The sequence below is a fragment of the Delphinus delphis genome, chromosome 20 (assembly GCF_949987515.2).
Source record: "Delphinus delphis chromosome 20, mDelDel1.2, whole genome shotgun sequence".
In the NCBI taxonomy this organism is placed as follows: domain Eukaryota; kingdom Metazoa; phylum Chordata; class Mammalia; order Artiodactyla; family Delphinidae; genus Delphinus; species Delphinus delphis.
Genome location: NC_082702.1, coordinates 40,540,561 through 40,556,234, shown reverse-complemented (window position 1 = coordinate 40,556,234; position 15,674 = coordinate 40,540,561). Strand labels below are relative to the sequence as shown.

Genomic DNA, 15,674 nt, shown 5'->3' with positions numbered 1-15,674 from the left:
ACACAGAGGACTGGGGGAAAGCACCAGAACAGACACCCGTGCTCCTGTAGCAGGAGTCTCCTCCGGTCAAACCTGTATCCATTGCCCTGGAGAGCTGTCAGGAGGCCTGTCCCAGCAGTGGCCATCATCTCTGGGCATAATTTCACGTGGCTTTCTTTTCTTCTTTGTATTTACTTATACAAAGAATGGTTTTTAATAAACGTATCATACGTGGCCATTATGTATTCAGGCATTACCAGGCCCGCCCCTGCACCAGGTGGGTTTAAGCTTCTAGTCCAGAGTCGCCAGGCTCGACAGGTGACTTCCCTGGGGACTCTCCCCCAGGTGGGGCTATCTCTGCCACTGTCCTGGGTGATCCAGCTTTGGCCTCCAGGGGCACCTGTGAGCAGGGCCTTGCTGGGGTGGGGTGACTGTGTCTCTCTGGCTGGGCCAGGCATTCTTCCTTCCTTCCTGAGACTCCCTTCTCCTAAGGAACAAGTGGGAGGGACATCTGTGCCTCTCCCAGATCCTGGGATGAGTTGCTTGCCTGGGACTCTTTCACCAGGCCCCCTAGCAAAGGCTCCAGTGTGTGGTGTGTAGTTTACTTCTGAGTTCCTACCGCTATGCGAACTGTTCTGACAGAGATGTGCAGGGTGTCGAGGTGGGGAAAGGCCTAGTCACTAGGCATTTGGCAATACCCTCCACACATGGGATAATGACCTGGAGGCTAACGATCTTCAAACTGACCCCTGCCCCAGCCAAGCCCAAGACATAGTCTTGGTCTTTGGCGCCACCACGTGGGAAGTCTCTACACTGCAGTAACAGGCTTCACAAAATACCTCCAAACTCCAGGAGGTGCCCACTTACCCCAAGCCACATTTTTGTGAATGGATAGTCACTGGACTGTGCAGTGCACAGCCTCTTCAGCCCTATGCAGCGGTCCTGCTCACACTCAGACCTGGTTGCATATCATGGTCACAGGGAAGGCCACCACCACCATTAAAACCTCCTCCAGACTTGGGCCTTTTTGTAAAAGTTCCCTGACCCTCCACTTTTCAGTCCTCTCCGCCTTTGACCTGATCCACGTGTGTTGAACACGTATGATCTTCCCCCTCTTCTGAAACTCCCTCTGGCTTCTGTGACTGCTCCTCTTGGATTTCTAGCTGCTTCTCTGGCTATATCTCTTCATGCCCCTCTGTGGGCTCCTCAGGGTGCTGGGTCCCCTTCCCTCATCCTTGATTCTTTTCTCCAGGCCATCCTGACAGCTTCCAGGGCCTTGTTTCTGTTCCCACAGTGATGCCTTGAGTCTTCGCTCCCCATCTCTTGTGCCATTTCCCCACTTAAGATGACCCTTGGGCATCCCAAACTCACTGTATAAAGTCGACCCCATCTCTTCTCCTCAGAACTGCTCTCCCTCCCAGGTTCTCAGGTTAGTCTGGGTGGCCTTTCCCCTGACACCTCTTTGGCCATCAAGTTGCCCCATCTTCTCTGCCCCTTGGCCAGGGCACCATCTGCACCTCCTTTCTGGCCTCTTAGTGTTCTTGGTTTCACCCGGCCTGGTCCATTCTCTACAGAGCCGCTTGATGGCTTCTGCATATTAAACCCTGTCCCTTCTCACTTCCCCGCTGGCCCTTCATCTCTGGCCAGTTCCTCCCCATGATGTCCTAGCTCAGCCAGACTGAACTTCTTTGTTCCGTGAATACATCCTGCTTTCCCACGCCTCCATATCTTTGCACAGGCTGTTCTGTGCATCTTTTTTCTGTTTCCTTCACCTGGTAACTCCTGCCTACCCTTTAGGTCTCAGCTCAGACACCACTTCCTCTGGGATACCTCCCTGGACCCCAGGCCAGGTCAGTAACCTCTTCACTCTCACAATGCCCTGTGCTTCACACATTACAGACCTTGTCTGCCTCCCCTCCCTAAAGGGCCACCTGCTCCTCTCCAGGGATCCCACACCAAGACTAGCTCTAGGTCGAGTCACCTGACTCTGTGCCTGGTTCTCAGATTCAGAGGTCCTAGATCTCAAAAGTCATCAAGTTGCAGAGAGAGCAAGGCCATGCCTGAGGCCAGTGAACCAGTGGCCAGGCTGGGATGGGAACCAAGACTCTTACCTTCCCTCCCAGGGCTCCCCTGCTCCCCCAGATGCCATTGTGAGTTGAGTAAGTCTCCTTGAGGGCCCGAAGGACTTTGACCAGCAGAGAGTTGGCAGGCCTCTGGCCTGGGGGGAAGGCAGCCATCAGCCTGGGGTCTTGGGAGCCCAGAGAGGTGGCGGAGGCTGTCCCAGAAAGCAGACTGGTGACTCCAGGCCAGCACATCTGATGAAAGTGTTTAATGAGACTCCTTTCTCCCACAGAGCTGTGCAGCGGGAGTGTGGCCTAGAAGTCATGCAGGGAGGACTTGGATTCCTGAAGGGGGTGGTGGCAGCTGTTAGGGCCCCTGGGTTAATTATCTCCAGCGTCACACAGAAGAGAATGTGCTGAGGAGAGACCTCCCCCACCTGGCCTCGGCTTGTCAGGGCAAGGGTCTCTCCAGGACTCAACCTGCTCCCCACCAGGCTGGGGTCCGAACATCAGCTTGGTGTTCCCTCAGGCCTCAGCTCCCCCATCCCACTCCGGCCCCAAAGGGACTCCTGGCTCTTCCCTGAGACTTCTTTGTGGGGTCCCACCACTGGGCCTTCGCTCTTGCTGTGCCCTCTGCCTGCTCCGTGGCTGGGCCAGCTCACTTGCTCAAGGAGCTCAGTAAACACTGGTGAATTGAATTGCTCTGTAAATAAACAAAGTGCCAAATAGGCTGCCTGGCACTTAGGAGAGGCACCTCCCTAAATTTCCTAAGCAAGCAAATAACCCGAAATGAGAGAAGTGAAAGGATTCATCCAGTCTTTTCTTGTGCTTTTGTCCCCCAAACTGCTCGCCATTCATTTCTTCCAAGGAGCCCTGCTCTCTCTGATCCAGGCCTCTGCCTGAAATTTAGCCTGACCTTCGGTGTGTCTAGACAATCCTACCCTAGGTGTCAAGAAGCCTTCTAGGATTCCCACAGTGGCTCATACCCCTGAACCTTCCTCCTTGTCACTTGGCACAAGTATGATGACTTACTCAACGGCTGTGAGTTCTGTAGGACCAGGGACCACGGTGCCTCATGGACTACTCTACGCCCAGTGCCCAGCACAGGAACTTGATGGATGCTCATAAATATCAACTATTGCATTAGGAATGACGGTAGGCCTTGGAACACTGGGGTATTTTCTCCCTCTCTGAAACTGCCTGGATAATTTGCAGAGCTGGTTCCATCAGTCATTCCAAATTGCCCAAATGCCCAGGCTCTCACTTGAGCCCTGTCTGGTCCCTTGCTATTTCTCTAGTCTTTCTCACTGTTGTTTTTCTCCTTGAGTTCCCACAAGAGCATAGAGACTTGACAGTTTCACACTAAAGCTGAAAACCTTCCCCAAGCTTCCTCCTTGCTTGTTTCCTGGAATCTGCTTTCCAATCTCTCTTGGCTTATAAAGCCAGTGACTCATTTACTGAGCCAGGCGTCTCCACAAGGATTTCTTTCTTGCAGAAAATGTGAAAGGAGCGGGTGACACCGTCCTTCATCCCCATCCTCTCTTGGCCCTGGCTTTTTAAAATCTAAAACCCCAGATTTGTTGTATCACGAGAGGCGGTGGAATTGCTGGGTTTCCCCTTGACATAGGCAGCCCTCCTTAAACCAGGGCCCTTGTATCCCCAGGGGCTCACCTTAAGGCATTTTCAGAGCTTTCAGAGTTTTCAGATCCCCAACCTCCAGACTCCACAATGGCAGAGATTCACCTTTGTTTCCTTGCCAACCTTCCACATAATCACAACCTCTGGCTCTCCCTGGAAATCTAGAAAACTACAGGAATGTACCTAATGCCCTTTCAAGATGCCAAGCCTTCACATCCTTCATAGGCACTAGAAATCACACACATGCATAATTTCTAATTTGTGATAAAAATTTTCAGGTGAAAATGATAGAGTTTGCAGCTTGCACATCAGCTGTCCCTGGCAGGAGTTTTCACATTGAACTGGTGGGGAATTGTACAGACATCACCCACACTCACCCAGATGACCTGGGTGAGTGTGGGTGCCGGTCCATGTGAATTCTGAGAGAATCTGTGGCAGCTGGGAGGGGTGTGGGGTGGGATTTTAGGAACCGCTGATGCAACTGGTTGGATGGGGGTTGAATGAGGGTGTCCAAAAATCTTAGTGGGTGTTTGAAAGGCTAGGTATGTATTTGTGTTAAAATCCGGAGGGTTATCAAAGGCACTGCTTGAATAAAAAATGCTTTGCATTTTTTCATTGTTTTCCTTTCAGTGCAACAAAGCAGAAGGATGGCTTGTGGACAGTGAATTAACCAGGGTTAAACAACGTTTGAAAAACGATGCTGGAGGAGTCCAATAACTCTTATCATCTTCATAGTCATCATCAATAACATAGAGTAACAACAGTCATCATTTTTGAGGACCTAATAAGTACCATACGGCTGTATGCACACACACACACACACACACGCACGCACACACACACACACACACACACACACACACACACACTTGGGTATCATGGCACATACCAGTCAAGGTAGTCTTATCTACTGTGGGTCCCCTATTCTGCTATTCTACACTGGTCTTGGAACCTTTTACCCAGGACATATTTTATGGGATTCAGTGCAAAATAAAAAGGTAGAGCACCTTGTTCAGAATGATCATGAATTTCAAGGTGGTGACAGCAGGGCATTAAACAAGTGTGGGACCCTTTCGAGCAGGTTGCCCTGTGTGACTAAACAGCTCTCAGGCCTGTGAAGCAGGTCCCGCTTTCACCTCTGTCTAGGTGCACTGCTCAAACTTTTCTCCACTGGGAAGATTTCCCCCCACAGCTGGGGGTGCAATGCAAGAGCAGTTCATTTTCAGTTTGTTTCTTTCACACCAAAACAACACGTCCTTGAACCAAGCTTGGGCTTTCTCCCTCTATGAGCCGTTTGCTGGGTACCCCACCTGATGCATGGGTGTGTGATGAGCGATAGGTATCAGTGCAACAGTGTTAGGCGCCATTGGTATTTGAGCCACCTGTTGATAGAGATTACTTATACTATTTGGATCTGCCTAAGCTTGAGCTGGGATATACAACATCTAATTAATGACGGACTCGCTGCTTGGCCTGGCCAACCTAATGATTTTGTGTGCCGGCCAGCACCCAGTTCATGACAAGCAGGTCTAGCCACATGTTCACATGATGACCCACAGTCATGAACTCAGTCAATAACCAAGGTCAGCAATTTCTCTTCTAATGTTGTAGAAGAGAGTCCCTGTGACTCTCCTGTTGGGGCTTGCCCAAGGCTCCCCACAGCATCTTTCTCTGTGATGGAATCTACCTGATTGTTTGACATAAGCGGCAGGACTGCTCATACTGTAGCCTGGACCTGCTGCAGAGTCCACTCTCGTTCTAGAAATCACGCGAAATTAGCAACCTTCCACATCACCTGATAAATGGAACAGTGAGAATACAAGAGAATTTTGTATTCTTCCTCCAAAACCCAAACAGGAACAGAGGCACAAAAACAGTGGAAAAACAGAAAGTGAATAGTAAAATCATGGAACTAAATCAACCGTATCAATAATATGAGTAATAATTAGATGTACGTGTACTACAATGCCAAGTCAAGGGCAGAGATTCTCCGATGAACAGAAAAGTAAGACCCAACTATATGCTGTCTATAATTACTCTCACTTTAAATATAAAGAAATAAATAAGGTGAAAGTAAAGAATGGATAAAGATACGCCAAGCTGACAGTGAGCCTAGGAAAGCTGCAGTGGCAATAGTCATATCAGACGTGGTAGACTTCAAGAGAATGGGTGTTATCCAAGCTAAACAGGGAAATCCATATGGATAAAATCATTCACTGGGAAGTCATAATAATCATACATGTGTGTATATGTAGTAACAGAGCTTCAAAATATTTGAAGAAAAAAACTGACAGAAAAGGGAAGAACTAGACGAATCTATAATAGTCATTGAAGACTTTTATACCCCACACATCAAAGAATAAAATAGCTGGACTAAATAATAAGGAAATACATAGAAGAACAGTAGAACATTGTCAACTACCCTGACTGTAACGGACATTTATGAACACTAAACAGCTGCAGCGTTCATTTTCTTTTCCAGCAAACGTGCTACCTTCACCATGATAGACCATATGTTCACCCATCAAACGATATTCATAAAATTCAAAGAATGTGCCAAGTATGTTCTGTGACCACGGTGGAAGGAAATGAAAATGAATAACGATGAGATTCACAGAAAAATCTCAAACATTTGGAAATCATACAACACACGTAAAGGATCCGTAGGTCAGAGGAGACATTTCACAGGAAATTAGAAAATATTCTGAATGAAGTGATAATAAAAACTAAACATATCAAAATTTGTGGGATATACTGAGGCAGTGATTAGGGAGAAATTTATAGCTTAAAACACTTACATTGTAGGAAAGAAAAATATAAAGTGGGGGATTAGTCCAGCAACATTCTCATGGCTTTGTGGTAACAATGCAGAGTATGAGCACTGCAGGGCAAGAGACTCCTCCTGGTTTCCCTGCCTACAGGCTCCCATCCCTCTCACATGGTAGCCCGGAATATCTAAAACACAAAACTATCTGTCACTCCCCTGCTGCAAACCCTCCCATGGCTCCCCACTGCTTCAGGGTGAAACTCAAAATGGACCTTGGCAAGGTCCATTTTTCTTTATTTTTAAAAAATATTTATTTATTTATTTTTGGCTGTGTTGGGTTTTCGTTACTGCACACAGGCTTTCTCTAATTGCAGTGAGCGGGGGCTACTCTTCGATGCGGTGCGTGGGCTTCTCATTATGTTGGCTTCTCTTTGTTGCAGAGCATGGGCTCTAGGCACGTGGGTTTCAGTAGTTGTGGCACGTGGGCTCAGTAGTTGTAGCTCGCAGGCTTTAGAGCGCAGGCTCAGTAGTTGTGGCGCACGGGCTTAGTTGCTCCGTGGCATGTGGGATCTTCCCAGACCAGGGCTTGAACCCGTGTCCCCTGCATTGGCAGGCAGATTCTAAACCACTGCGCCACCAGGGAAGTCCCAAGCTGACCTTTTCTGACCTTGCTCCTGCTCAACTTTACCTCTCATGCCAGGCCTTGTTTGTCTGTGTGCTACATCTGGCTTCCTGAACGGTCCCTTGAAATCAAGAGTTTCTTTGTCTCCTCTGTCTTTTTTTGCTTTAGAACTAGGGTTGCCAGATAAAATACCTCGACTCCCAGTTAAACTTGAATTTCAAATAAATAATGAATAACTTTTTAGTATAAGAATGTCCCCGGGCTTCCCTGGTGGCGCAGTGGTTGAGGGTCCACCTGCCGATGCAGGGGACGTGGGTTTGTGCCCCGGTCCAGGAGGATCCCACATGCCATGGAGCGGCTGGGCCTGTGAGCCATGGCCGCTGGGCCTGCGAGTCCGGAGCCCGTGCTCTGCAACGGGAGAGGCCACAGCAATGAGAGGCCTGCATACCGCAAAAAAGAGAGAGAGAAAAAAAAAGAATGTCCCCAATATTGCACGGGGTATATGTATATACTAAAAAAGTATTCATTGTTTATCTGAAGTTCAAATTTAACTGGGTGTTAATTTTATTTTTTTTTTATTTGCCAAATCTGGCAACCTTACCCAGAACTGGCACATGGTGTTCCATCTGCCCTTTCCTTGCTTCTCTGCATGGGTGACTCCTTTTCCTGAGTCAGGTCTCAGCTTAGAAATACTCTCCCCCAGGAAGACAGTTCTCCCTCCCCCTTTCTCAAGCTGAGGCTATAGTTGTCTCATTACTGTGCCTGAGCTGTGCCCCCCAGGCAGGGTAGGTCCACCTCATTCACTGCTAACTCCTCAATCCCTGGTATAGTGTCTAGCACTTGGTGACTACTCAATAAATACTTGTTGGGGCTTCCCTGGTGGCGCAGGGGTTGAGAGTCCGCCTGCCGATGCAGGGGACACAGGTTCGTGCCCCAGTCTGGGAGGATCCCACGTGCCGCGGAGCGGCTGGGCCCGTGAGCCATGGCCGCTGAGCCTGCGCGTCCGGAGCCTGTGCTCCGCAATGGGAGAGGCCACAACAGTGAGAGGCCCACATACCGAAAAAAAAAAAAAAGAAAAAAAAAAAAAAACTTGTTGAAGGAACAAGTGCTGACCTAGGTCCTAGCTATGGGGCTAGAGGGCTGGCCCACTTCCTGCCTTTCAAGCCCTTCCCCCCAGTAGGGGATGCATCAGTTATCTATCACTGCAAACAAACCACTCCAAAAATTAGTGACTTAGAAACACAGCAGCCATGTAGTTTGCTCACGAATCTACAAAATGAGCAGAGCTCAGCAGGCACAGCTCAGCTCTGCACCCCGCACCCCTAACCCCTAACACACACAGCTGGAGTAGGAGAATCCACTTCCAAGATAACTCACTCACATGGCTTTCAAGTTGGTGCTGTATGCTGCTTCTCTCCACATGTGCCTCTCCACAGGCTGGCTGGGGCTTCCTCACAGCGTGACAGCTGGGTTCCAAGAGCAGTATCTCAAAGGAGACAGAAAATGGCAGATGCTAGTTTTCTAAGGCCTAGATCTGGGAACTAGTACAGTGTCACTTCCACCATATTTTATTGGTTAAGTAGTTGCAGAGCCCATATTCAAGGAGAGGGGTCATAGACCCCTGTCTCTAAATGGAACAAGTGCTAAAGAGTTTTGTGACCGTGTTTTAAAGCTACCACAGGAGAGAATACTCACCACAAAGGAATTGACAGAGCGTATCATCAGCACCAGTCTGAGTGTATGACGGTTCATAGGATGCTTTTCTCTCCATGGTGTGCAGCACGGGCCAAAATATTCAGGGAGTCTTAGAGTGACATAGGGCAAGAGGGACAGAGAGAGGAAGCAAGGGAGCAAGACAGAGAGAGAGAGCAGAGAGAGAGGTGTGTGAGGTAAGGAAAGTCGTCCCTCGGAGCAAGAAGAATGTGAGGAACTCAACCAATGTAGGGACTTCCGATAACGGTACCTGAAGGGAGGCTGCACAGTTGGCACCTGTCATGGGTCCGCTGGGATGTTGTAAACAGACAATTTCAAATTGAATTCTTTTCTTTTGGTTTTGAAAAAAAATTAGTCTATAGAAAGCTGACAGAATAGTCAAATGAACAACCCACACACCTGTCACCTAGTGTCACTAACGGTTAACATTTTACCACATTTGCTCTTTGAAAGTAAGTTACAAACAAGACATCTCCCTCCCCAATCCTTTGGCCTGCATTCCCTCTCCCGCCCCACTCCCTCCCACCAACCTTCCCACCCAGCAGTGTACTCTCTGCACCAGTGGTTTCACTTGGGGTGATTTTGTCCCCCAGGGATTATTTGACAATGTCAAACGGAGACTTTTTTTTTTTTTTTTTTTTTTTTGTGTGGTACGTGGGCCTCTCACTGTTTGGCCTCTCCCGTTGCGGAGCACAGGCTCCAGACGCGCAGGCTCAGCGGCCATGGCTCACGGGCCCAGCCACTCCGTGGCATGTGGGATCTTCCCGGACCGGGGCACGAACCCATGTCCCCTACATCGGCAGGCGGACTCTCAACCACTGCGCCACCAGGGAAGCCTGACATTTTTTAAATTACAGTTTTTATTGAGAAAAAATTCACGTAAGATAAAATTCACCATTTAACCATTTTAAGGTGTTTCTTTAGTAAATTCATGATGTGATGCAACCTTCATTGCTAATTCTCAACCATCTCTGACTTTTCGACTTGTTGCACCTGAAGCGGTGCTCCTGACACCTAGAGGGCAGGGGCCAGAAATGCTGCTAAAGTCCCAGAAGAGAGAATTATCTGTCTCCAAAGTGTTGAGGCTGAGAGACCCCACTCTACACCATTAGAGCACCACATCACATCCAAGGAAATAAGCAGCCATTCAGTCGTGTCATTCCTACTGGTCTCAAGAATGCCTTTACAGCATTTTTATTTCAGTTCAGGAGGCCAGGTTCACATGTTTGGTTGTTAGGTCTTTTTAGTCTCTTTTAATATAGAAGAGTATTCTCTGCCCCATACTCAGCCTTTTTGTCTGATTACTTTTTGTAAGAGTTCAGGCCAGTTTTAGCACCTCATTCTGTTTCCATATTTTATTATTATCTTTTTTATTGAAGTGCGGTTGATTTACAGTGCTGTGCCAATCTCTGCTGTACAGCAAAGTGACTCAGTTTTACATACATAGACACATTCTTTTTTTTTAATATTCTTTTCCATTATGGTTTATCCCAGGAGATTGGATACAGTTCCCTGTTAGCACCATATTCTGGATTTACCTGACTGCTTCCTCAAGATTAGATTCACGTTAAACAATTTTGGTAAGAATATTATATTGGTGATTATTGCATCACATCAGGGGGCCCATAAGATGAGGCTGCTGTGCTATTTGTGATGTTGAAACTGGATGATGATGTAGTTCACAAGATAGAAGGTAGCTGCCCCCCACACCTCGCCCACCTAAGTATGGGGTCTAGGCAGCCAGCCTAGTTGGCTTACCCTTTCTGAAAAGTAGGCATGGCCTGGGGAGGGTGACTCTCACCCAGTGGGGAATCCTCAGGCCCTCCTCCCTTCTTTCTGCTGCCTTACCTTCTGAGTTCAAGGGGAAGGCCCCAAGAGCTAGTGGTTCCCTTTGCCAACCCCAGGGAGCAGGCCCCAGCCCAGTTCACTGGGAGGCCATGGGAGGACACCTTGTTCCTTGGTTCCCAGGAAGAAGAAAACTGAAGGGCAGACGTGGGCTGAACCCCTCGAGGCTGGAACCTGGAAGCTGAGGGTGTGGACAAGTGGGGGACAGGGGGTTGTGATGCTGGAAACTGCAGGGCCCAGTAGCATTCCTGTGATGAACAACTGGGCAAAAGCTGCACTGAGGTCACTCCCTACCTTATTCCTTTCAGAACGCTCCATCCACCTTTAGGAACCCTCTTTAAATACCAATACCACCTCCTCCAGGTGGTATTTCCTTCCTCCTACCAGTGGTGCAGGAAGAAGGAAATCTTGACTGCTGTTCTCACAGCACTTCAGGCTAGAAAGAACCACTGCCAGGACAAAAATTCTCTCCCGTTACACTGGAAGTGAGAACTTGAGAACCTGCACAATGCTTTTTTTGAGCCAGCATTGAAGCAACATATAAAAATTCAGTTTTCTGGCTTTTCTTGAAACATCTGAAGCTCTGGCAACACTGGGGCTACATCTCCACCTGGTGTCCATGGCTTCCCCTTTCAGGCCAAGCACGCCCCACACCTCCCCAGTATTGAGTATGTGTGTGGCTTTTAGTCTTACTCCTGAACCATTGCCAACGCTGAAGTTGAGAACTATTTCTCTGTACCCATGTCTCCAAAATAAGTATAACAATAAAAGAGAGGTCAAAGAGTCATGCGCTTCAGGGAAAATGGGAGAAGGCACATTTCTTTGTGGAACTGAAGAATATTCCTGTGTACTTACAATGCAATCAAAGGAGGTCTGTATTAAAAATATATATAGGGACTTCCCAGGTGGTCCAGTGGGTAAGACTCCATGCTCCCAATATAGGGGGCCTGGGTTTGATCCCTGGTTGGGGAACTAAATCCTGCTTGTCACAACTGCGCATGCTGCAACTAAAAAGTCCACATGCCACAACTAAAAAAAAAGAAGATCCCACGTGCTGCAACTAAGACCTGGCGCAGCCAAAATAAATAAATAAATACATATTTTTAAAGTCAAGTTAAAAAATAAACAAACAAACAAACAAAAATATATATATGACCCTAAGTGTCATTGTGTCTTAGCATCATGGTTGGTTGCGAGGGGTTTCGGTGGAATGTCACACTTCTCAGTTTGACTCAGCTCCACCACTTACAAACTTTGTGACCTCAGACAAGACTGTTATGATACCCAGACCCTCTGCAGTTTAAGCTCTCTCTGCACCACCTGAACACAGCCCAACTGCTATCTTAGCAACAGAACACCCTGAGCACATGCTTTCAAGGCTGTGCTGAGGAAGAATGGGATCTCACACCCAAAATCATTCTTTTCTGGGCTGGCAATTTGCCCAGAGTCAACACCTGCCCAAGCCAAAAGCCAAACCTGGCTTACAAGGGCAGATTTTTGGCCCTGACCTTGGCAGAAGGTGCTGTCCCTTGTGATACTCTACCTCCAAGGCCACAGACGAGGCAAGGCCTCTGGAGGTCAGGACATTTGTCACTCACAGGCTGATCTTAGGGATGCTCAGGGTCTGTAAGGGCTCAGCTGGGGTCAAGGGAGGACCAACAGGCCTGCCCAGATCAGAGGAACTCACCGTGAGTTCTCTAGCCACAGACTCCAGCAGTAGATGCCAGCAGAATTTTCAGAACCAGGACCAGTGAATTCTAGGATAAAGATCTCTCCTGTAGGATGCAAGCGAGGAAGCAGGAGGCTTCTGAGGCTGCTGGAAGCCAGTTTGTGTCTACAAAGGGAAACAAGCCTTAGAATGAAGCATTTACCACAAGAGATGTATACAAGAGATGTAAAGAAACTGAAGATATCAGTGGGGAATGCGGTTAGTCTCAAGTAAAAGAAAAACTTAACAGTAGCTTAAACAAATATTTGTTTCATGTTTGTCTCATGCAATAAGATATCAGGAGGTGGGCAGACCAGGGTTGGTGCCACTGCTTTACAATGTTGCGGAGGCATGCTCTGCTTCTCTTGTCCACCATCTTTAGCAAGCTAGTCCATTCTCAAGGTTGTTGCCTCATTGCCTTACGGTCACAAGTTGGCGGCTACAGCTGTAAGCGTTATACTCACATTCTCAGCAGGAAGTTGAAGGGAAAAGAAGCAGAAAAGGGAGACACCTCTGCCAGAGAAGCAACTTTCCCAGAAGCCCTCAACGTAAGTCTTGTGGGTCACAATGTATCCCAGGGACACCATGAACTCTTAGGGAATCTGAGAAAGTTAGTCTGTTTAACTAGGCACTTCCCCAAACAAAAATGGCCTTCTTTTTTGGAGGAGGGGGGAATAGGTATTAGGAAGGCAACCGGCTGTGTCTGCCACATCAACTCCTCATAAAATCAAAAGGCATTGTATCAAACTTCATCTGAAACCAGCCCTACTTCAGGACTGTTCAATTAAATGAGCCAATAAACTGTGTTTATAATTTAAGACAGTTTGAATCGAGCTTTCTGTTCATTACAACTGCTGTCATCTCATTGATACCATTTTTTTCTTTTTACTATTTTTATTTTGCATTATAAAAAAAACCACCAACAACCAATAACAAACTGCTTTTCTTTACATTCATATGGATTTTAGGAAATTATTTTCTTTGCCCCTGGAGAAATAACCTACAGACAAAAAAATAAGTAGTATCACATTGTGAAATCTGCAAATCCCAGAAGTCAACAGCTTGAAGACACCCCCAAGGACAGGGAAGAAAACAAGTGTCACAAGAGACAAGACAAACACATATCCTGATAGCAAGCTGGGGAAACGACCATTTTCAATGCCATTGAAAGGTGCAAGCCACAGAAGAGTGAATATGGTATGATTCCATTTACATGATGTTCAAAACCAGACAAAACTGTAATAAATGGTGATGGAGCTCTGAACAGTGGTTAACTCTGGGGGCATTATTGACTGAGTGAGGGGAATTGGGAAGACTTCTGCAGTGCTGGAAATGTTATTTTATTTTATTTTTAAAGATTTTTTTTTGATGTGGACCTTTTTTTTTTTTTTTTTTTTTGCGGTACGCGGGCCTCTCACTGTTGTGACCTCTCCCGTTGCGGAGCACAGGCTCCGGATGCGCAGGCTCAGTGGCCATGGCTCACGGGCGCAGCCGCTCCGCGGCATGTGGGATATTCCCGGACCGGGAACGAAACCGTGTCCCCTACATCGGCAGGCGGACTCTCAACCACTGCGCCACCAGGGAAGCTCCTCTGAGATTTTTTAACGGAATGCTTGAGAAAGTTTGGTGTTGGATTATAATTACCCAACAGTGATTCTGCTGATTCCTTTTGAATTAAGGTATTAAGATCACTACTAACCAAAATACATTAATTGAAAGGTTGGAGATACAGTGAATTCTAATGGTATCCTGTAAACGTATACATGTATTGATAGATAATACTATACAATACAGACCAGCAACACTGGCTAGGGGAATTAGTATCCATGCATGCCCTACTAAGCCTTCCCAGTAGCTAGCTCCATGCTCAGAAAACTCAACTTGCAACCTATAATAACATATTTATCAAGAGTTTAGTACTTGTCACAGGCAGTTTATATTCCCACAGGTCAGGAGTGGCTTATAGGAGATTTTTAAAAATAAAAGTATAGTTGATTTACAATGTTATATTAGTTTCAGGTACACAACATGGTGATTCAATACTTTTACAGAATATACTCCATTTAAAGTTATTATAGGGACTTCTCTAGTGGCCCAGTAGGAAGGACTCCATGCTCCCAATGCAGGGGGCCCGGGTTCGATCCTTGACTGGGGAACTAGATCCCACATGCTGCAGCTAAGAGTCCACATGCCGCAACTAAGACGTGACACAGCCAAAAAATAAATAAATATTAAAAAAAAAAGTTATTATAAAATATTGGCTATATTCCCTGTGCTGTACCACGGTTTTTTTTTTAATAAAAATTTATTTAGTTTTGGCTGCGTTGGGTCTTCATCGCTGCACATGGGCTTTCTCTAGTTGCGGTGAACGGGGGCTACTCTTCGTCGTGGCAGACAGGCTTCTCATTGTGGTGGCTTCTCTTGTTGCAGAGCATGGGCTCTAGGCACGCGGGCTTCAGTAGTTGTGGCACATGGGCTCAGTAGTTGTGGCTCGCGGGCTCTAGAGCACAGGCTCAGTAGTTGTGGCACACGGGCTTAGCTGCTCCACAGCATGTGGGATCTTCCCGGACCAGGGCTTGAACCTGTGTCCCCTGCATTGGCAGGCAGATCCTTAGCCATTGCGCCACCAGGGAAGTCCCCACAGTTTTCTTTTTACCTCTTACCGGTTCTAGTTACTTCATATCCTCACCAACACTTGGTATTGTCAATCTTTTAGTCAATCTAGTCAGTGTATAGTAGTTCTAGTTACTTCATATCCTCGCCAACACTTGGTACTGTCAACCTTTTAGTCATTCTAGTCAGCGTATAGTAGTATCTCATTGTGGTTTTAACTCCCATTTCTCTATGAATTAAATTTCTCTAGTGACATTGAGCACCTTTCCACATGCTTATTGGCCATTGGGAAATCCTTTTTTGTGACGGGTCTGTTCAAGTCCTTTTTCCTTAATGACTATGTAATTCTGCATGAGTCATTTTTTGAGTCTATGCATTGTAATGTTCTTTTCCCAGTTTGTGGCTTTTCACTTTCTTAATTATCTTTAATTAATGACCAGAAGTTCTTAGTTGTTTGTTTGTTTTGGGTGTTTTTGGCCCTGCAGCTTGTAGGATCTTAGTTCTCCCACCAAGGGATGGAACCTGGGGCCCCAGCAGTGAGAGCACTGAGTCCTAACCACTGGACCGCCAGGGAATTCCCAGAAGTTCTTGGTTTTGTTCTTTTTTAAAAAATTTTATTTATTTATTTATTTGGCTGCATTGGGTCTTCGTTGCTGCGTGCAGGCTTTCTCTAGTTGTGGCAAGCAGGGGCTACTCTTCATCGTGGTGTGCGGGCTTCTCACTGCGGTA

The 15,674-nt window shown here is 47.0% G+C and overlaps 1 protein-coding gene across 1 annotated transcript in view; it reads right to left on the bottom strand.

Annotated features, from left to right (window-relative positions):
• The window catches only part of RIPOR1 (RHO family interacting cell polarization regulator 1), a 31,146-nt gene extending 22,678 nt beyond the window's left edge, over window positions 1-8,468 (bottom strand). The window contains exon 1 of the mRNA XM_060000772.1: window positions 8,448-8,468. The gene's annotated coding sequence lies outside the window, so the exon portion shown is untranslated. The remainder of the gene's footprint in view (window positions 1-8,447) is intronic.
• Between the last annotated feature and the right edge of the window lie 7,206 nt (window positions 8,469-15,674).